Below are 22,388 nucleotides of genomic sequence, written 5' to 3' on the forward strand. Positions count from 1 at the left end.
TTCGAAATTCGAAATGACCGATGCCCAGACGTCTCTATAAATAGTGCCATCAGAAGCTTCACTCAACACAGAACTTGATCAAGCCATTACGCTGACCAAATTTCTACAAGTTCTGCAAGCAAAGAAGCAAAGCAAAATCTTACACTACAATTCTTATATCTGTGTAAAAGTCTAGAGTGATTGTTTCAATTGTCTAAAGTGTCTTAGCAAATCTTTGTATAGGACAAAACACTTATCATTTCTAGAGATAGAAAGGAGAGGCTGAGTACTCGGTTTTAGTACTCAGCGAGAGATTAGGATTGAGTAGAGGTATAAAGGAAGGTACTCTTGTCATACTCAGTTGCTAAGATTGTAAAAGGTTTGAGGCTCTACCTTTAAAGAGCTCAGTAGAGGATTCGAAATCTCGGAACGTGTTCCGAGGACAGGACGTAGGCTTAGAAGAAGCCGAACCTGGATAAATCTGCTGAGTGAAGTATTTCTTACCTTTAACTCCTTATCTATATTGCTTGCTTAAAATAACCAAAAACTGACCAAGTAAAGAGGTCAAGTTGAGTTGTGCGCGTTGAACGTCTGAGCTTGGGAATAGACTCTCAGTGCTATCTCCTGACTCAAGCTAAGAAATTGACCTAGTCACCAGTTGACTAAGCCAGTATCTTACTGTTTACTCAGCGCCGCTGTCAAAACCTTTTTTCCTTAGAAAAAGAAGTCTGCCCTAATTGCAAAAAGTTTAAATAGTTCCTAACCCCCCCCCCTTGGAACTATACTTGCAACCTTACAAGGGACCAACAATAAGCCCGGTTAGGCCCGGCCCAAGCCCAGCCCGGCCCAGCCCATGAACAGGTCTACTTTTTAGCACCTATTTGATACCTTTACTATCTCATTTTTTTTAATAAAAAATACAATTAAACATTGAAATATTCTATTATTCAATGTGACAATATTTATAATTAAAATAATTTATACGTAAAATAACTGCTTTGTAAGACTATAGTGGCAACTTTTGAAGTTACTGCATTTGAGTTTTCTTTTTTAAATAATTGTCAAAAGTGATGTGGATGAGAGATAAAATAAAATATTAGATTTTGGAATAATGAGTTAAGTTTTGGTAACTTTTGATGCTGCTTACATTGGAGATGCTCTCACAATTTGTATATGTCAAATATCAGTGGTCCCACCAAATGATACACCCTCAATATGGTATTTACACATGTCTCGAACATCACGTAGGGCACATAAATCAACACTTATAAATAGAAAATGAAATTGTACAACCAAAATACAATACCCTTAAACCCTCATATTCTACTGTTCACTTATTTTCATCTTTGAAACTGATGCGAGTAAAAAGAGCAAATTTATGAGGACGATCATTCATGGAAAAGGGCTTTAAAGTTCTAGTTTTCAACCAGAAATGGAAGAAACAGCCAGAAATTACAGTTCAAACAGGAATCTTCACGAACAGCCTCTTAGTAGAACAGAACAGCTTAAACAACAGCATTAACGAGTCATTTGGAAGGAAAACGGATAAACGCGCGGGTTGAGCAAGTTACAGGAGAGAGAAAGAGAGAATCACGTGGAAAGCAAGACAGCTTTCCATCTTGCGCCAAGTGTAGGAAGATTGTTTACTTGTCCTTGTTTTTACCTTTTTGTGACTTTTTGCCCTTGTAATTAGGGTTGATGTAAGGGGAGTATAAATAGGAGGAAGATGATTGTAATAGATACCTCGGCTTTACCGCCACCATTAGGTTTTATATTCTGTTTTTATTTTCCGTTGCAAGAATGTTTTTGGGAAGAACAAGCTGTTCACTCATGACAATGAGTGAGTAGTTCTTCTGCAGGCCTAGCCAGCCATTTAAACGGCGACTGTAAGTATCTCTTATCAATGAATGAAGTATTTTTATCCATGATTGAGTGTTATTAGCATGCTTTAAGAATAGATTAAGATCGAGTCTATTTGATAGTTACCGAGGATGACACGACAGTGCTCCGACGTAATGGAAACAGCTAATCGGCATATGTTGTAGTGGACGGATACGAAAACTACCACATATTGGGGTTTCTTTATGAATGCTCTCTATTGCTTAATGCTTGTTTGTAGGTTAGCGCAAGGACACTTGGTTAATACTACTTACTTAGTATCTTTGGAAATGGGACACCGGACCTTAGTGACCAATGAGTGAGAGACCCAACTCAGGAATATAGATCTAATTCATTTAGTGATAAAAGTTAGGCACAGTTGTTCGTTAGGCGTATGGCTAGATCTATGCTTGTTTATCTTGAATTCACTCATCTTACTTTCCGATTGTTTCTGTTTATGTTAAGATCTCACACATTATTCATCCAAGTTAAGACCAATCCCTGTGGAATACGACACTTGGCCTTACTAAATACTACACTCGACCTAGTACACTTGCTAGCGTCCATATTTAATACACCAAGTTTTTGGCGCCGTTGCCGGGGATTGTTTAAACTTAAGTTTTGAAGAATACGTGTGCTTATTTCGTTACCTGTTAACCATCTGTTTATCTAGTCTTTGGTTTTTCAGTTTCTAGGTTTGTATGCGAAGAGCAGGTGTTCCTATCCTTCCTATAGACGTTGAAATAGAGAGAACGTATAGAAGAAGGAGAAGAATACTTAGGCAAGCTAGACGCATCAGAATGGATCGCGAGGTCGAAATGCCAAACGACGAGAGACAGAATGAGAACCACGAGGAGGGTCATGGTGAAAATGAAAATAATAATAATGGTAACCAGAGATTGCGGATGAAGGATTACTCCAGGCCATCTACTGAGGGCCATTCGTCATGCGTTGTCTTACCAGAGGAAGGCAATCGAATGTTCGAAGTGAAAGCGTCAATGGTTCAGATGCTACAAACAGCTGTACAGTTCGGAGGATACCCAAATGAAGATCCAAATGCGCACATCCAAGACTTTGTCACTATTTGCAACACATTTCGTACCCACAGAAATGATAGTGATGAGGTTATCCGACTCAAACTGTTTCCCTTTTCCTTGAAGGATAAGGCGAGGAATTGGTTGAAGAATCTACAACCAGGATCTATCACGAACTGGGAGGAGATGGCTACCATGTTCTTAATGAAATATTTTCCGCCCAGACAAGCTATTAAGTTGAGGAATGAAGTTTCTCATTTTTTTCAAGAGGAGGATAAATCCTTATCTGAAGCATGGGAAAGATACAAAGAACTATTGAGAAGAGTACCAAATCATGGCATACCCATGTGGATGCAAGTGAAAAACTTCTATAATGGAGTGACCAACGCATACAAAATACAAATTGAATCAGTTGCCAATGGGAATCCCGAGGAACTGGAACCTCAAGCATTGTATGAGCTAATAGAGAGTGGTCAACACCAGTTACAACTAGCACTCAGTGAGAGCTGATGGTAAGAGAGTCACGAATACTGCAAACAGTGAGGCAATCAGCAAGTTATCTTCACAAATGGAACAACTGGTCAAAACGATGGGAAAGATGAACGTCTCAGCAGTCAATACGCAACCCTCTGCCCCGATGGAAATCTTATCACCCGATGGTTGTGACTTCTGCAGTGGACCTCATCGACCAATAGATTGCCCAGGAACCAAACCAGGTGCATCAATGCAGGAACAGTGTGATTTCATTGCCCGCCAACCGCCGAATCCTTATTCGAACACCTATAACCTAGGGTGGAGAAGCCATCCTAACTTCTCTTGGCAAGATAATTAGAGGCAACCAGCTATGCAGCAACCGTATAGACAAGAGCACCCACGGCCAGCATATCAACCACAACAAAGCAGCTCATCTAACCAACAGTATCAGCGCCAATCAAATGTTCAACAAGAAGGAAAGCTTGATCTAGAGGCCATGATGATGCAGTTCATGAAACAGACACAATCCTCCATAAAGAATCTCGAGACTCAAATTCAGCAATTTGCCACAGCAATATCCTCTAAGGAAAAAGGCGCCCTCCTAAGCAACACTGTGACCAACCCAAAAGAAGAAGTCAATGCCATTATACTAAGGGGAGGTAAATAATTAAGGAACATTGGTGAAAAATATGTTACAGATAAAGAAGATGAAGCAAAGTCCAAAGATCAACCACCTGTGCCTCAACACAAGAAAGATAAACAGGTGATTGAAGATGAACTAGGCACGCCTTGTTACAAACCAAGGGTTCCATATCCAGAATGACTGAAGCAACAGAATTGTGAGAAGAGACATAAAAGCTTTCTAGAACAATTAACAAAACTGCACATCAACATCCCATTTATCGAAGCCTTGTCTCAAATGCCCATGTATGTCAAATTCTTGAAGGACTTGCTAACCAACAAAAAGAAACTGGAAGGTGTAGCCATGGTGCAACTGAACAGGGACATCTCATCAATCTTATAAGCCAAACAGCAACTTCCAAAGAAGCTCAAAGATCCAGGGAGTTTTTCTATACCTTGTTCAATAGGAACACTTACTATTCAGAATGCTTTATGTGATTTAGGAGCCAGCATTAATCTTATGCCATACTCAATCTATATGCAATTAGGATTAGGAGAACCAAGACCAACAAAGGTCACGGTCCAATTAGCAGACCGATCAATTCGATACCCTAAGGGTATAATTGAAGACGTTTTGGTTAAAGTCGAAAATTTCATATTGCCAGTCGACTTTGTTATAATGGATATTGCGGAAGATTTGGAAGTTCCCATAATCTTGGGACGACCTTTTCTAGCCACAGGAAGAGCTGTCATTGATGTGCACAAAGGGCAGCTTGTTTTAAAAATCAATAATGAAGAAGTAGTATTTAAGATGCATGAAGCAGTTCGTTACGCTTCAGTTTCTGATGATTCATGTTACTTTCTCGATACACAAGATAATGATTTGTTCTTGCAGGAACAAGTTGATAAGGAAAAACGTCAAGAGGAGGAACAACTATTTGATCTAGACCAAGAAGGGAGTAATGACGAATGCACGGACAATGAAGAAGAACAGGATAGTCTTCCTGACATAGATCCCGAAAAGGGGAATGAGGAGAGATGTCCCGAACTGAAACAGTTGCCTGATCACCTAGAATATGCATTCCTAGATCCACCAAACAGTAGACCCGTAATCATTTCGGCGACATTGACAAAAGACCAGAAGGAACAGTTGCTTACCATCCTAAGGCGGCACAAGATGGCTCTAGCATGGAAAATAGAAGATATAAAAGGAATCAGCCCAACCATCTACATGCACAAAATTTTAATGGAAGAAGATCACCGACCAACTCTGCAACCGCAAAGATGACTAAATCCGCACATGAAGGACGTTGTGAAAGCAGAAGTGATCAAACTCATCGAGGCAGGAATCATTTACTCCATTTCCGATAGTATGTGGACCAGCCCTGTCCAAGTTGTTCCTAAGAAGGGAGGGACCACCGTGGTTAAAAATGACAAAAATGAGCTCATCCCTACCACAACAATCACAGGGTGGCGGATGTGCATTGACTACAGGAAATTCAACGAAGCAACCAAAAAGGATCACTTCCCACTACCATTTATTGATCAGATGTTGGAGAGACTAGCTGGTTATCAATTCTATTGTTTCCTCGATGGATATTCCGGGTATAATCAGATCCACATCTGCACCAAAGATCAAGAAAAGACCACATTTACATGTCCATATGGGACCTTCGCGTATAAACGTATGCCATTTGGGCTGTGCAATGCTCCAGTAACATTTCAGAGGTGCATGATGGCCATATTCCATGACATGATCGAGAAAACAGTTGAAATATTTATGGATGATTTTTCGGTTTACGGAACATCCTTCGAAGCTTGTTTGGAGAACTTAGAAGCTGTTCTAGAATGCTGCACAGAAACACAGTTAGTCCTCAACTGGGAAAAGTGCCACTTCATGGTAACAGGGGGGTATTGTACTGGGTCACAAAATATCGAGCAAAGGGTGGAAGTTGACAAAGCTAAAGTAGAGATAACCGAGAAACTACCTGCGCCCAAAACGGTCAAGGACATTCGAAGTTTTTTGGGACACGCTGGTTTCTACGGATGATTCATTAAGGATTTCTCAAACAGACGAGTGCAACCAGGCATTCGAATAGATTAAGAAGCTTTTGACACACGCACCTATACTCACCGCACCAAATTGGGACGCACCGTTCGAGCTCATGTGCGATGCCAGTGATCTCAGTGTAGGGGCTATTCTTGGACAACGAATTAACAAGCAGTTTAAGCCCATACACTATGCAAGCAAAACTCTGAATGAAGCTCAACAGAATTACACAACCACAAAAAAAGAATTGCTTGCAGTGGTCTATGCATTCGATAAATTTCGCCCATATCTCATTGTTAGACGAGGTGCCGCGGCCTAATATCCCGGGCGGACCGGGGGGTGGACAACCTCATGGCGACGTAAGCGGTGATTGGCGCCGAAAGCAACCAATCGTGGAATCAAGCTGCTCGGCAGGACCGGAGCTCGGAGATATGGAAGAGTCGCCACCCACGAATGGGAAAATAAACACCGATCCCTTGCGGGAGACCGGTGTGGGTTTGGGAAACTTAGGTACGAGCCGAGAAGGCTAGCTCCTTTCCGGAGAAAGGCTACTAGTCACCCCGACATCGCCCGGTTATGAATCACCGGCCTCCTACTCAGCATGTTAGGCGATAACGGACTAATCGTATACTCCTTTAAGTTTAAAATTCATTTGAAACCTTTTCTTTCTTTTTTTCAGAAACCGTTTTGAGCATATATTATTGGAAAGCCATATTAGTAAAGAATCACCCATTTATATTATACATACACAGAGAAGGGGGAAGAAAGAAGTGATTTATTTACAACTTTATTTAAATGTCATGCCGTGTGTTTATTCTACACTAACTTATTTCCCCAAAACGAGTTTATTTACATGGTTCGCACCTTAATCGCCATTGGAATGATTTAGGTGCGTTTTAAAACCCCGTTTGATGAAGTTCACCCGAATCGCCGTTGGAACGACTCGAGTGTTTGAAAACATTGAGATAAAAAACCTGTAATAAGAAAACGTGGTTAAACATACAAGTCAATTTTATTTTGTACAAATCATTTAAGAAAACGATCCAAAACTTTATTATTTACGATGAAAACGATTTTAATTATAAGGCTCGCTTAATCCGTCGTTGGAACGGACTAAGGTTTTAAAGCGTGATGTTTTGAGAAACGATTTGAAATATCAAGAAAACACTATTTATTTACATTAGGAACCTCTAAAAATTCATTAGTTTAAATGATTAAATTAAAAACTCTTTTTGTGATTTAATTTTCCATTTTTTCTTTAGTGGAACCTTACTTGAATATAATTACAACAATAAACACATTAAATCAAAATTCACTCCCAAGTAAAGCCCATTTGAAATATGGACCCCTAAATGGTCCAAAAGAATAAAGAAAATAATATAGATATATATATACATTTTAAATAAAAAAGGGAACATGAAATAAAAGTTAATGAAAAGAGACTATATAATACATATATGAAAATATTAAATATAATACATTTATACTTTAAATATGTGAAAATAGTAAATAAAACTCATAAATAAGAAAATGACATTTATCACCCAAAATAATTTTATTTAATGATAACTAATATAGCCCAAATATCCCCAAAAACTATATGTATACATATACATAATGTAGTTTAACTATCAAAATAATACCCATTATCCACAAAATATCTACTAATTATCTCCAAAATGCTCAAGTAAATAAAATCCAATATAACCCAAAAGGAATGAAAAAGAAAATATATATATACATATACTTATGTTTAAAAATGGAATAAAAAATGATATACAAACATCCTAAATAATTATATATACTAAATGTCTAAAATAATTTGAAAATATATATTACATAACTATACATATACATATGAAGGATTAAAAGCTTAAAAGTTAAGAAAGAGGGACCAAAACAGCATTTTTTACATTCCAGCAGATTTACCGACGGAAAATCCGTCGGTAAACAGCAATTAGTGACAGAAATGGTAAATTACAGCAGCACTCCAATTATTTCCAGATTTATTCAAAAGCTTTAAATTAAATCTAATTCAATCGTTTTGGATTTTCGAACTACCAAAAATGGATCATAGTCAATAACGGAAGTTCCTAAAACGACGTTTTTATTTTAAAACGTTATTTGGAAATTCTTTAAATTACAACTTATAATTACAACGTCTTTAATACCCGAACTACCTTTTTATCGGATCACGGTTCGTATTGGGATATCAAAACGAGGTTTTTTATTTTAAAGCAAAACCGAATTTATTCAACACGAGACAAAAATTAAATAAATATGCTACATTAAATAAAACGTGATAAAATAAAAGAATAACTAAATAAATAAAAACTATAACATAAAAATAAATAGAAGAAGGAAATAAATTAAATAAAATAAAAGAGTCTAGTCCTCGGATAATACCTTAAATCGGTATCTGACAGTCGAAGCCGATTGATTCCATGAGTCGTGATTTTCCGGTTTTTTGTGTTTTTTAGTAAAAATTTAACTTTGGGAAAATTTGGATTTTTTTGGGAAAAAAATATTTTCTCCAAAAAATTGACTTTCTCTCTCTAAAAATGTTTAGAGTGAGAAAGCTCCAAAAATTCTCCTCTCTAAATGCATGGGGATCCGTGCCTTTTATAGGCAAACGGATCTCCGGAAAAAATGGGCGACGCCCGAGTAAAATCGGGCGTCGCCCAAGGGGGTTGGGCGGCCGCCCATGGCATGTTGGGCGGCCGCCCATGGCATGTTGGGCTACCGCCCAACATTGTTGGGCGGCCGCCCAACATTTGTTGGGCTACCGCCCAACATTGTTGGGCGGCCGCCCAACATTTGTTGGGCGATCGCCCAACAATTGTTGGGCGGCCGCCCAACAGCGTTGGGCGAGCGCCCAACGCAAGGTTGGGCGTCCGCCCGACGTGGTTGGGCGCTCGCCCAACGGCCGCCGGGGCGCGTCTCGCGTCGTCGGGCGCGCACGTCCCGCGGCCGTCGAGCTCGCGTTCCGTGCCGTCGGGATTCCACGCGTCGTGGCCGCCGAACGTGCGTTCCGCGCTACCGGGCGCACACGCCTCGTGGCCGCCGAACGTGCGTTCCGCACCACCGGGCCCGTGCATCGCTCGGATGCCGAGCACGTGCCATTCGTGGTTGGATGCGTGCGTCCGACGGACGTCGAGCACGCGCTTTGCGTCGTCGAGCGGGCGTCCGACTGTCGTCGAACGTGCGCCGGCCGCCGCTAAGCACTCGCACCATGCCGCTAAGTATTCGCGAGCCATCCGATCAACAACAGCGACCCGCCGTAACTCTTTCTTCTTTATTATGTACTTATTATTCTTTATATATTTTTTGTTTTTCAAAACTTCCGGAATCAATTGTTTCAACCGTCTTGTTTTCAGGTTTTCGTCACAGGTCCTCCGACTCGGTGTCTACAGTTGCCCCTACTTTTCTATTTTGACAGTGATGTGTGTGTTTTGAAAACGTTTTTTGCTAACGTAACACATGCAATGTAAAACATATAAAAGTAAAAGACACGTAAAGAGTAGGAGGGAGCATACCTGACCTCCATGTCGCAAGTTCCTTCCTCATCTTCGATCTGTCCTTGCCTCTAAATCGGCCGCGGACGGACGCTCTTTCTGGGAACCTAGTCTCTAAATCAACTGCAAGTAAAGCGGCTCAATAGCAACCCTGGTCTCTCAATCGACCGCAGGTAAAAGGGCTCAAAAGCAACCCCGATCTCTAAATCGACCGCGGGTAAAAATGGCTCAAAAGCAACCCTGGTCCACGACCGCGGGTAAAATGGCTCAAAAGCAACCCTGGTCTACGACCGCGGGTAAAATGGCTCAAAAGCAACCCTGGTCCACGACCGCGGGTAAAATGACTCAAAAGCAACCCTGGTCCATGACCGCGGGTAAAATGGCTCAAAAGCAACCCTGGTCCACGACCGCGGGTAAAATGGCTCAAAAGCAACCCTGGTCTCTAAATCGACCGCAGGCAAAATGGCTCAAAAGCAACCCTGGTCCACGACCGCGGGTAAAATGGCTCAAAAGCAACCCTGGTCTCTAAATCGACCGCAGGCAAAATGGCTCAAAAGCAACCCTGGTCCACGACCGCGGGTAAAATGGCTCAAAAGCAACCCTGGTCCACGACCGCGGGTAAAATGGCTCAAAAGCAACCCTGGTCTCTAAATCGACCGCAGGCAAGATGGCTCAAAAGCAACCCTGGTCCACGACCGCGGGTAAAATGGCTCAAAAGCAACCCTGGTCTCTAAATCGACCGCAGGCAAAATGGCTCAATAGCAACCCTGGTCTCTAAATCGACCGCAGGTAAAATGGCTCTTTCTAGCGATCCTAGTCTCTAAATCGACTGCAGGCGTGTAGTGATGCATATAGATGGGTGAATGTAGCCTAGTCTATGGATGCATGTAAACACTTATATGTGCGTATGCAGGTGACCGTGCGTGTGTTTGAATGTGCGCACGTGTGGCCTATGTGCTTTGCTTTATATGGATGTATGGACATGTGGGAATGCAAACTATGTACATGTGGATGAGATACTCGGATGGATTCCCTTTTCATAGGCTTGGAGGATTTTCGTAACCTCAGATCGAGAAATGATGGTTCGGGCCGTCCCCAAGGAGTGCGAGGATGAGGGCGAGGTTAAGTTTGAAACCAAGGGTTGTAAGGATGAGGATTTGGTCTTGATGAGCTCGTGTCAAAGGGGCTCTCGCTTTTAACCAGAGTTTGACGTATTCATTTTCTCCCTAATTTTTGCCTGAGCTGCCCTTTTCGGGTTTTCAACTCAACGGGATCTCTCCGATATTCTCTATCTCTCCTTTTGTATGAACTGCCCCTAGGGGTTTTCAATTCATCTTTTCTATATCTCACTGATTTTCTCTATCTCTCCTTTTGCTTGGATCGCCTCTTTTGAGGTTTTCAATCCAACCTTTTTGTTCAATTTTTCTTCTCCTTTTCTTTCTTTCTTGATTATGAATGATACCGGATAGCACAGGGGGTTTATATTCACGGGCCATTTCTATGCTAATCATTTGACGATGAGTTCATGCCCGATGCCTTCGTTAATGGAGAAGCTTCCGGAGTGAGATGGACGTTGATCTGATTGTAGGGCCGTGCCCCCCCGATTAAAGTTACCGTCTTGGTGTAGGTTAGAAGTTGATGCGGGCGTATGCCCCTGCCAACTCGAGGTGAGATTTCATGTGCGCCAAACTAGGGATACTGCCGTTGGGAGTAGCTATAGAGGAGAGACGCTTTGGTCGAAATTTGACCCTTGAGAGGACCACATAGGAGCAGAGGAACCCGACTTCATGGAGCATGAGAGAGAGGAATAGTCTTTTTTTTTAGTTTTTCTTTTTTTATAGATTTTGGATCGGTTTATGGGTGTTGGGGTGATTTCAGTCGAGATGGGGTGTCTATTGATGCGGGTGTTGTCATTAGAAATGCAACCGTCTAGCTTAAATAAAGCACCTGGCAAAGATACATTGAATTGTTTACTGCTCAGTTTATTAACCACTGTCACCAAAGCATGCCCTTTCGGGTTTTCACACTTCAGTTATTTTAACTCTCTCCTTTTACCCCGGAATTTTCAAACAAGCGCCCCGTGGGGTTTTCACTTATTGGGGTGTCCCTTATTGTTGCATAGGCCGTCCTTTGCGGATTTTCAACCTATCGGGATTTTCTTTCTTTCTTTCTTTCTTTTTTTAATTTTCATGAGAAGGATCCTTCGGTTCCCTCGAGATTGATTAAAGTTCTGAACTTTGTCGCCGCCTTCGGCTTCACTTGACTACGCATTTGATCTTTCTTCGTTACAGTGAACTTCTCTCGTACATTTGATTACACATTTGTTGGACAATGTCAACCGCTCTTGCCACCTTGATGCCTCTTGGCTAATCACGTCAGCTTTTGATTTATTTTCTTTTACTTCCGATTGACTTGACTTTGCCCCTGGGCCTTTTTAGCATCATTTTTCCTTTTTTCTTCTTTCTTTGTTTAACTTTGAGTCATCACAGGTCTAAACCCTTTCGTTGATCCTGGAACAAAATACTTTATCGCTGATAGGTTAGTTGCCCCTGCCTCGTTCTGAATGGCGCACTCCTGTACTTGCGTCCCCCTTTTGGGGGAGAAATCTTTATCGGTGCCTCAGTGCAAGTATGGCTCTGAGGGCTTGTTGCTTGCTCCATATTTTCTTTTCTTTTTCTCTCTTTTGGACTTTGTTGATTGTCGCTCAATCTTCTTTCTGGCAAAAGCCGGTGAGAACCCTTCATTTGATGGGTCAATACCCGACTTATCATCGTAGAGTCAGGGAATCGTTTCTCATGATTTATTTTGCTTTTTTTTTTTTTACTCTCTTAATTTTCTCTCTTCAGTGGTTAAGTACTGAGCAATAAGTATATTCTAGAGCTTACGTCCGTGCCATGATAGAAGCGGGAATATCTCAATTGAGTAGATATCAAATGTAAGTACGTATGTTTAGGATAAATTTGCGGAAACGAAATTTCATTGAATTCAAAAGGAGGTTAATAACATCTTGTGGAATAGAAGATAAAATAAAAGACAAAGATAAAGACTACAAGTGCACTCCTCTCTCTCATGCTACTTCAAGAAGCTTCAGATTCTCCTACTTCATAAGTGTCCTCAATCTCGGGAACTTCTTCTTTAGATTATCCTGATCCGTTGTAGACTTCGCCATTCAAGGAACAAGTCGAAGGCTTCATCTGTTGAGAAGGATCTGGATCACTTATCTTTCCAGCTTCGATGAGATCTTGGATTTCATGTTTCAACCTCATGCAAGTGTTTGTTTCGTGACCATATTTCTGGTGGAAGTGGCAGTAGCCCCCGCGTTTGACTAATTCAGTGGTTTGACCTCCCATGGCTGGTAGAGGGTGAAGTATGTCACGCATTCGTAGACCCTCCAACACTTCAAACAAGGGTTGGGTGAAAGTGGAGAATTCCATTTCCTCCCTTCTATACTGAGTGGGCGACGGAGGGCGAACAACCCTGGTAATCCCATGTCCCCAATGATGTGGATCTTGTTGTGTTCGTGAAATATGGTGTGAGACTACCCTTGGTGGAGTGAATGTTTGTGGATTAACTTGTGACGCAAGCTGGAAAATAGGTTTCTCCACAACGGCTTTCGGGATCTCCGCAACCAGTGACTCGCTTAGGACCTCCCTGACCAACCTTTTCAGCTCTATCTTGAATTCATCTGAAGCAAAGATATCGGGAAGAACTCGCTCGATTTCTGCTCTGAGATTGAAATCTCCTATCATCTCTTGGGAATTTTCAACCCCCTTATGCTTAGTATTCTCCGGATCATTAAGAGCACGTTTGAACTCATCAGAAAAGATGTATTTGGCTAAAGCCCCTTGCACACGGCTCTCAAGATTGTGGTTTGAATTGCTGGACTGGGCCATGAGTTGGGTTTCTAACAATGAAAGAGAAAGGATCAGTGAGTGGAGCTTTTTAGGCATTATGAATTTTGATGATGCACGTGCGATGCGAATGCTAAAGCTATCTACTTGTGCCTCCTATAGATGGATGTATGATTTATGCATGATTCGTGGTCTGCGCTTTATTTCTCACAACATAAACATGATTTGACTAGAGCTAAACCCTTTTTTTCTCTTTTTTTTTACCAGAGCCGTCGGCAGTACTTTGATCGTTTGTGCTAACTTACCTGTTTGGAAGTGCCGATGCCTGAAACCATTTCAACTGTTATACACACATTAGCACGAACCCTACAAGTTTACCTTGCAATGCTTTATAAGATGTACAATGTTGAATGACGCTTGACACGACTGACACTTGTGAGATTGAGACGACCCTTATGATAAGTAGAATTCCCTAGGACGCTAGGTAAATGAGAGTGTACCCCCGATGATATCCGTGACGTGTAGATACATTGGAGGGGTAGCGACCTGAGTGGTGGGAATGACATACTTGGTACATTGATACGACTCACGATCTAAAAAGAACAACCTAAGCGACCATGCATGAGGTGTATGTGAGGGATTGCCATCATTGGTAGCAATGACGTACTTCGAAGATACACGGTGTTACATGGACTGATGTGACGCTCATGGTATGTCCGAGACTCCAATAGACCGTGACGGAGACATGCGGGGCACTTGTCCATAGTTTACTTGGTATTGATACTGATAACAGGGAAACGTCTTTCTGGGAAACACAAGTTTCCTGAAACAGGCCGGTATAGAGGGTGTGTCCTAAACTAGAAGCAAACGGGACGAGACCACCGCATATGGGGTGTGGGTCGATGGTTAGTTTAAACCCAAGACACTAATACGTAGACGTACCAACGGAACCTTGGTGTGTTATGCAGAAAGTGGTGACGCACGGGACATGCCCTAAACAGGTTAAGGCATATGGGAGACTCGAGTGACATACGTGATGTGCGCCGATTGTCAGCTTCTCCTGGAAAGCAACTATTATGATGATGGGTATTATTTGACGGGATAATGCACACGGAATACCTGATACTCGAGGTTCGAATAGGATGCATATGTCAACATACGAGGTACGTGCCAATTATTAACTCCTACTCGACTCACTAGTGCCTGGGCAGAGTGGTTTGAGACATGGTGCATTTAGGGAATACGGTGACATACGTTGTATGCCTTAGAGGTAGCCAAACGGTAGGATGGGAGTCCCACTTGATGTGCCCCCACGATTTACTTATACGCAACTCACGAACGATATGATGGCTTAATTTTGGGATTTCGACCATAGTGGGGGAAATCCAACATGCTAGGTACGAGACACGAATAGGGTACGCATACTACACACGTATTATCTGACCAACTTTGGGTGTGGATGAAGCACAGAGATGACTCAAGAGGTACCTTCTAACAACATTGGAAGTGTCAGCTAGACACGATACCGACATGCAGGGTGCGGTTCAAGGATTAACTTAAGCTAGAGACCCCAAATACCTCAATGAATTTGCGGACATCGGTGCGTCTGGTAGAATGAGAAGTGTCCTAATCCGATCGAGGTATCAACGAGATAGAAACGATGACTTACCTGGTACGTGTCGAAGGTCAATTTGTTTCATAGCGCGAACCTGATGACGATATGTTTTATGAGAATCCCTAAAGATCTTATGTGGATATTTACGACGGATTGGGTTCATCACCGATATTTGAGATGACTGGAACCTATTACTATGAACAACTCGAAGAGCAACGAGGACGCAAACCAAGACCTTCGAGGTAAGTGCCAAATGTTGGACTTAGCCGCGGTATAAACAACTTGATACTACTGATATGAGCGAGACCCAAATAAGGACACATAGGGCATATGTCTCAGACTCATAAATAAGGCAATTCGGAGTTTGGGGCGCATAGACAATAATACCAAGGGTGTAAGGGGAGCGTGTCGAGGATTTGACAACATAAACAAACCGCTGTTTGAGGCGTACTCAAGATATGAGTGACAATTTATAGGGCGTACGTCAAGAGTTTGACAGGAACCTCACGACATGAACGACTCAGTGTGTCAAGGTATGAGCGGGATGCTCGAGACGGCCCATAGGGTACGTGCCTAAGGGTGTGACTTGGACTTGATGACATGAATCACTCTATATGACAGGTACGGGCCAAAAGTTCAACTTGAACTTGTCGATACAAATGACTCGACATTGGGGGTGTAAGCAATATGCACGTGATGACATATATGAACTTGCCCCAGATTCGACTGGAACTCAATGACATGAGTGACTCGACATTTGACATGCGAACAGGACGTACCGAACCGCGTATATGGGTGTGTGCCACAAGCTTAACCCTGACTGGATGGTATAAACGACTCAGTCTTTGATATGTGAGTAAGGTGAGAGGGATGACATACAGAACACGCGTCAAAGGTTGGTCCAGAATTGGATAGCCTAATGACATATTCGTGGGCTACAAATATCGTCAATGATAAGGCAACATGTGGGGCACATTTTGACAAGGCCCAACGTATGACTAAGGCACAAGCGGTGACATATGGGATATGCACCGAAAGCTGATACATGTTCGAAGGACTAGTGTCACATGTTTGGAATACTGACGTGTTACGATATATGATGATACACCTGGTATGTCTCATATCGATTTGCCCATTTTTGAAGATGCGACAGCGTGTCTCAAGAAGGCCAAGGATGCGCGGGTTACTTTAGTACAATGACGTGTCGATATACAAGGTACGGCCGAGAGTACCAATGGGGCATGAGGATGACCTACTAGCTAAGAGGTTAGTGCAATGGATTTATTAGATGTGACGAGGTGACATATAAGGTGCCAGTTAAAACGCGGATGTGACACCATGACTTTGTGTGAAGCGTACGTCAGAGGGTCAATGCGAACCTGGGGTCCGGACAGTGGGATGGTGTAATTATGACGACCCACATGGCGCACCTAAAGGTACAAATGGGAAGCGTGGACAACATACCAGTCAAGGGTTCATTTCGAAGCTCAGGGTATTGCCCATAATTTTGAAATACGGAGGTGCTACGTATGGACTACCTCCCCAGATGCGAATGACGATAGGTAAACGAGATTCGTGTGAAATAGTTCACCCGACCCTAAGGTTTCGATCTTACAACCACCTAACTTTGGAGTATAGGTGCACGGCGCACCGACACACGTGGCATGTCTTAGCGTGCGAAGGTCATGATGGTAACCTATGAGGTGAGGCGCATGGATAATACAACAACGTAATTTGGAATCACCTGGGCAATTGTGTATAGGGTGGCGACATCCGTGGGTATGTCTTGAGATACGAAAGGGAGGTGACGACGACCCGTGAGATTATGGTTCTATTTGAGATCAAGGTGCCAGTCATAATCTTGAGATGTGTTGGTTAAGGCGTAGCGACATACATGGTATGTCTTGAGGCATAAGTAGGACGTGTATGAGGCATGTGATGAATGGTTAATTCGAGTCTCGAGGGAACCGACGTTGTGATATTATTTTATTTTATTTTATTTTTTTTGAACAACTGACATACATGGCGACACACCTAGTATGTCTTGAGTTGACCGTACGGACAGTATACGGGACCTGCCCCACGATGCGAATGTCAGGATAAGCGGGGTATGACCACCAAACAAGTCCTAACCATGATAGAGGGATGCGGGATACATTACGACACATGGGATATGTCTCCGGATGATGTAAACACTACGGTGAAGGCGCATGTGACATGTCACGATGCACTAGGTACACTCTCTAATGGTATAAACAAGACGATAAGGATGTGCACGGCGTATCCCACACAAAGTATAACACGATGAAGACGTAGGGAATACCTCAAGGTCTAAAGGTGCTCCACCTGACGGGTATGTGAGGCATGGTAAAGATGCATGAGATTCACCACGACATACGAGGTATGTCTTCTGTTACACGGGATATGGCTCTGGACTAGTGTACCTGATATGGAAGATGCATATGGGACCTATCGCGATGTACAACCTTGACAATACCCGAACGTACGTGATGCATGGTGGTGCATCGAGTACACGTCTTGACTGGTCTATAGCTGACGTGATGGAGACGCATGGGACACTTTACGATATGGAAGATGGGACGAGGTAAGGACGTATGGGATACGTCACGGCCCAAATGGTATGCCTTTTGTCTAGCGTATATAACATGGTGAACAAGCACCTGATATGCCCTGACATATGGGGCATGCAACTCATGCCCCTTGCTTGGCGCAAGGAATGAGGCTAAGATGTACATAATGCGTTATGACACACATGGTACCCCTTCTAACCGATGTGTAATGACGTGGTAGAGGCACAAGGAATGGATCATAATATACGAGGCACAACAGGGAAAATACATGTGGTATACGTCATAGCATAACAGGTACGCCCCTTGATCGGTGTCTGAATGATTAATGGAAAATGCATGGGGGTGCGTTACGTCCTCAGGGGTACGACAAAGTAAAGATGTAAGGAATACGTCACCACATGACAGGTGGGACTTCTGACGGGTGGACGCGTGATGACACGACACTGTAAGGGCATAGGGGATACGTCACGAGAGAACAGTACGCCCCTTGACAGGGTAAGGACATATTGGAGGTGCCGTGACATACGGGGTATGCCAAAACAAAAGCGTATGGGACATGCCATGACATAAGGGTTGTACCTTCCGACTAGTGCCTATGACACTGAAGAAACATACGAGGTACACTACCATGCATAAGGTATGCTAAGGCAAAGACGCATAGGATACGTCACGACATAATGGACATGCCTCCTAGCTAGCATACAAACGACACGGTGAAGACGCGCGAGACGTGCCAAAGACGCATAGGATGCGTCCCAACACATAGGTACGACAAGGCAAAGACGTATGGGATACGTCACGACATAACTAGTATGCCTCCTGAATGACACGCGACGCTGGGGCCGACTCTTTCTCACTTTCCTAATAAACACGTCCTAAATCTACGAAGCCTAGAATGGCTGCACGCAATGCGGTTAGCATGCAACGCTCTATATGGTATGATTGCAATGATTCGTTAAGCATAGAACGCATTATAACTTAAATCTGACTCGACTGATGTACAACAAGATATAAATCTATACAAACAAACTAGTTAGCGAAAATCGAACATAATGCGTAAGTAGATCGCAATAAGAGAAAGAAAACGTTAGATAACAATCACAATCATCACATCATCTCTCTTCCATCCTTATTTCTCCACACACTCGTTGGTCCAAGTCTCTTTCCTAGGATTTTGGTATGGGCTCACCTCGTGGTCCAGAGGATGCGTGATGCCGTCGATTATTGCGGAGAAATAAATCATTCACCATACAACACAGTTCGTTTTCGACGCATCGGCGTTCAGTGACTAAGAAATCGACCAAATTGGATTGTCCTTTTGGAATAACTCGTCTTTTGTCCTTTCGCGAGACGCATTAATTTGGGTTTTGACTCCCTTTGAGCGCATCTCGGTTTTTAAACGTGGTACGAGTTATTCTTCTATTCCAATCGTTCGTTATTGCAAAGGACTCGTTCCCTTTTTATTCACGTGGATTCGTGTCTCAATTTTTGGATTACAACGGGATCTTTTTGGATCTATCGAGAGACGTAACCATGCGTTTATTTAGTGATGAAATCACTTTTGGATTTTATTTTAGGGAACGGACTCATCGCGTAACGTGTTTGTTCTTAGCGTCAAGGATCCGTTTGCTCATTTTAGCTACGTGAAAAGACGGTGAGTCTTATTTTGAGCGCACGGTAACCTTTCGGCTAGCAACAATTCGTTGTTCTTCCCAATCCACGGGATATATCATCTTAGTGTGGTTATAGAAAATCAACGTTTCGTTGAATCGCATGCTTATTCAAAGCGAGGACATCACCGTTCTCTTTCCTTTAGGCACGAATTAAGCAAACACGTACATCGGGCCATATTTCTTGCAGTTTTGGTAACGGTCGAAATGATCGAGTCGTTAGTCAAAACTCGCAGTCTCGTCCATATGGCGCAATTATATGGTTTGGCTTAATTCGGCTTCAAAGTTTTAAACAGGGTATATACTCGTTCGAGGCACGTATTCAACGGCATTGGTTTATTTTCTTTAACTACTCTTGAGATTGACATATATTGTAGACTCGGAATGATTTTGGTCGTTTAGTTCATTTTTCTTTTCTTTATTTTCTTAGTCATCTGTACGGACACATCCATTTCTCTTAAGAACGACACGAGGCATAACGTAAAAGCTCGTCTTTTATTCGGAAGGGACGGGCTACTTGTGCGAAACTTTTCACGTTACGACAGGATCGTTCAAGACAGAAATGTTCTTCGTTTTCGTTTCGTCGTGGTCTCGTTTTATCCCAATTTATCTAAAGAATGTGAATAACGGCTACTGTTAATATAGTCTTTTGTATCGAAATGTAACTATCCTTAACACCGAACCGATTCATACTAATACGTGCTTACGTCATAACGCATTTCCTGAACACGTGCCTTCGTCGGGACACCGAAAGGGACAAGGCGGGTCGCACATGTTCATTCATACGAGATAACTAAGTCGTCTTTAGTTCAAATCGTTTCGATGTTTTAGGGTAATTAGTATGTCGATTCATGAGTATATATTAACGCATTGTCTCATTTTCTTTACATACTTTAGGATTAGACATGTATCATGGCGGTTTGAAAACACGAACTGATTCATTTATCACATCAAAAATAGTAACGGGTGATCCTATGGAAACTTCTAAGGCTACTATATGCTGACACGGCTGACCGCGGGACCTCACAGGACCGCACAAATTCGCCCCTAACGAATGGATGGGGACCCTTTGGCGCCTTACTGTAAGGGGGAACTTACACTAGCCTCTTTCGAGTGACGAATGGACTCTCGCTAGAGGTTTCACGGAAATTACCCAAAGGGTTTGCAATAATGCACATGAATGCATACGAAAAGAAGTAAACAATCCGTCCCCGTTAAGGGCTTAATACACGCCTTCCGGAATCAAATTTCTCGCTTCCCCAGCAGAGTCGCCACTTGTTAGACGAGGTGCCGCGGCCTAATCTCCCGGGCGGACCGGGGGGTGGACAACCTCATGGCGACGTAAGCGGTGATTGGCGCCGAAAGCAACCAATCGTGGAATCAAGCTGCTCGGCAGGACCGGAGCTCGGAGATATGGAAGAGTCGCGACCCACGAATGGGAAAATGAACACCGATCCCTTGTGGGAGACCGGTGTGGGTTCGGGAAACTTAGGTACGAGCCGAGAAGGCTAGCTCCTTTTCGGAGAAAGGCTACTAGGCACCCCGACATCGCCCGGTTATGAACCACCGGCCTCCTACTCAGAATGTTAGGCGATAACGGACTAATCGTATACTCCTTTAAGTTTAAAATTCATTTGAAACCTTTTCTTTCTTTTTTTCAGAAACCGTTTTGAGCATATATTATTGGAAAGCCATATTAGTAAAGAATCACCCATTTATATTATACATACACAGAGAATGGGGAAGAAAGAAGTGATTTATTTACAACTTTATTTAAATGTCATGCCGTGTGTTTATTCTACACTAACTTATTTCCCCAAAACGAGTTTATTTACATGGTTCGCACCTTAATCGCCATTGGAATGATTTAGATGCGTTTTAAAACCCCGTTTGATGAAGTTCACCCGAATCGCCGTTGGAACGACTCGAGTGTTTGAAAACATTGAGATAAAAAAACCTTTAATAAGAAAACGTGGTTAAACATACAAGTCAATTTTATTTTGTACAAATCATTTAAGAAAACGATCCAAAACTTTATTATTTACGATGAAAACGATTTTAATTACAAGGCTCGCTTAATCCGTCGTTGGAACGGACTAAGGTTTTAAAGCGTGATGTTTTGAGAAACGATTTGAAATGTCAAGAAAACACTATTTATTTACATTAGGAACCTCTAAAAATTCATTAGTTTAAATGATTAAATTAAAAACTCTTTTTGTGATTTAATTTTCCATTTTTTCTTTAGTGGAACCTTACTTGAATATAATCACAACAATAAACACATTAAATCAAAATTCACTCCCAAGTAAAGCCCATTTGAAATATGGACCCCTAAATGGTCCAAAAGAATAAAGAAAATAATATAGATATATATATACATTTTAAATAAAAAAGGGAGCATGAAATAAAAGTTAATGAAAATAGACTATATAATACATATATGAAAATACTAAATATAATACATTTATACTTTAAATATGTGAAATAGTAAATAAAACTCATAAATAAGAAAATGACATTTATCACCCAAAATAATTTTATTTAATGATAACTAATATAGCCCAAATATCCCCAAAAGCTATATGTATACATATACATAATGTAGTTTAACTATCAAAATAATACCCATTATCCACAAAATATCTACTAATTATCTCCAAAAGGCTCAAGTAAATAAAATCCAATATAACCCAAAAGGAATGAAAAAGAAAAAATATATATACATATACTTATATTTAAAAATGGAATAAAAAATGATATACAAACATCCTAAATAATTATATATACTAAATGTCTAAAATAATTTGAAAATATATATTACATAACTATACATATACATATGAAGGATTAAAAGCTTAAAAGTTAAGAAAGAGGGACCAAAACAGCATTTTTACATTCCAGCAGATTTACCGACGGAAAATCCGTCGGTAAACAGCAATTAGTGACAGAAATGGTAAATTACAGCAGCACTCCAATTATTTCCAGATTTATTCAAAAACTTTAAATTAAATCTAATTCAATCGTTTTGGATTTTCGAACTACCAAAAATGGATCATAGTCAATAACGGAAGTTCCTAAAACGACGTTTTTATTTTAAAACGTTATTTGGA

General features: G+C 41.7%; 1 non-coding gene across 1 annotated transcript; it reads right to left on the reverse strand.

Moving 5' to 3' along the window:
* Positions 1-3,125: 3,125 nt before the first annotated feature.
* On the reverse strand, positions 3,126-3,232 carry LOC136201687 (small nucleolar RNA R71). Its single transcript, XR_010674030.1, has one exon. It is a non-coding gene; the product is annotated as a small nucleolar RNA R71 (small nucleolar RNA).
* Positions 3,233-22,388: the final 19,156 nt, after the last annotated feature.

Source organism: Euphorbia lathyris, chromosome 7 (assembly GCF_963576675.1).
Source record: "Euphorbia lathyris chromosome 7, ddEupLath1.1, whole genome shotgun sequence".
In the NCBI taxonomy this organism is placed as follows: Eukaryota; Viridiplantae; Streptophyta; class Magnoliopsida; order Malpighiales; family Euphorbiaceae; genus Euphorbia; species Euphorbia lathyris.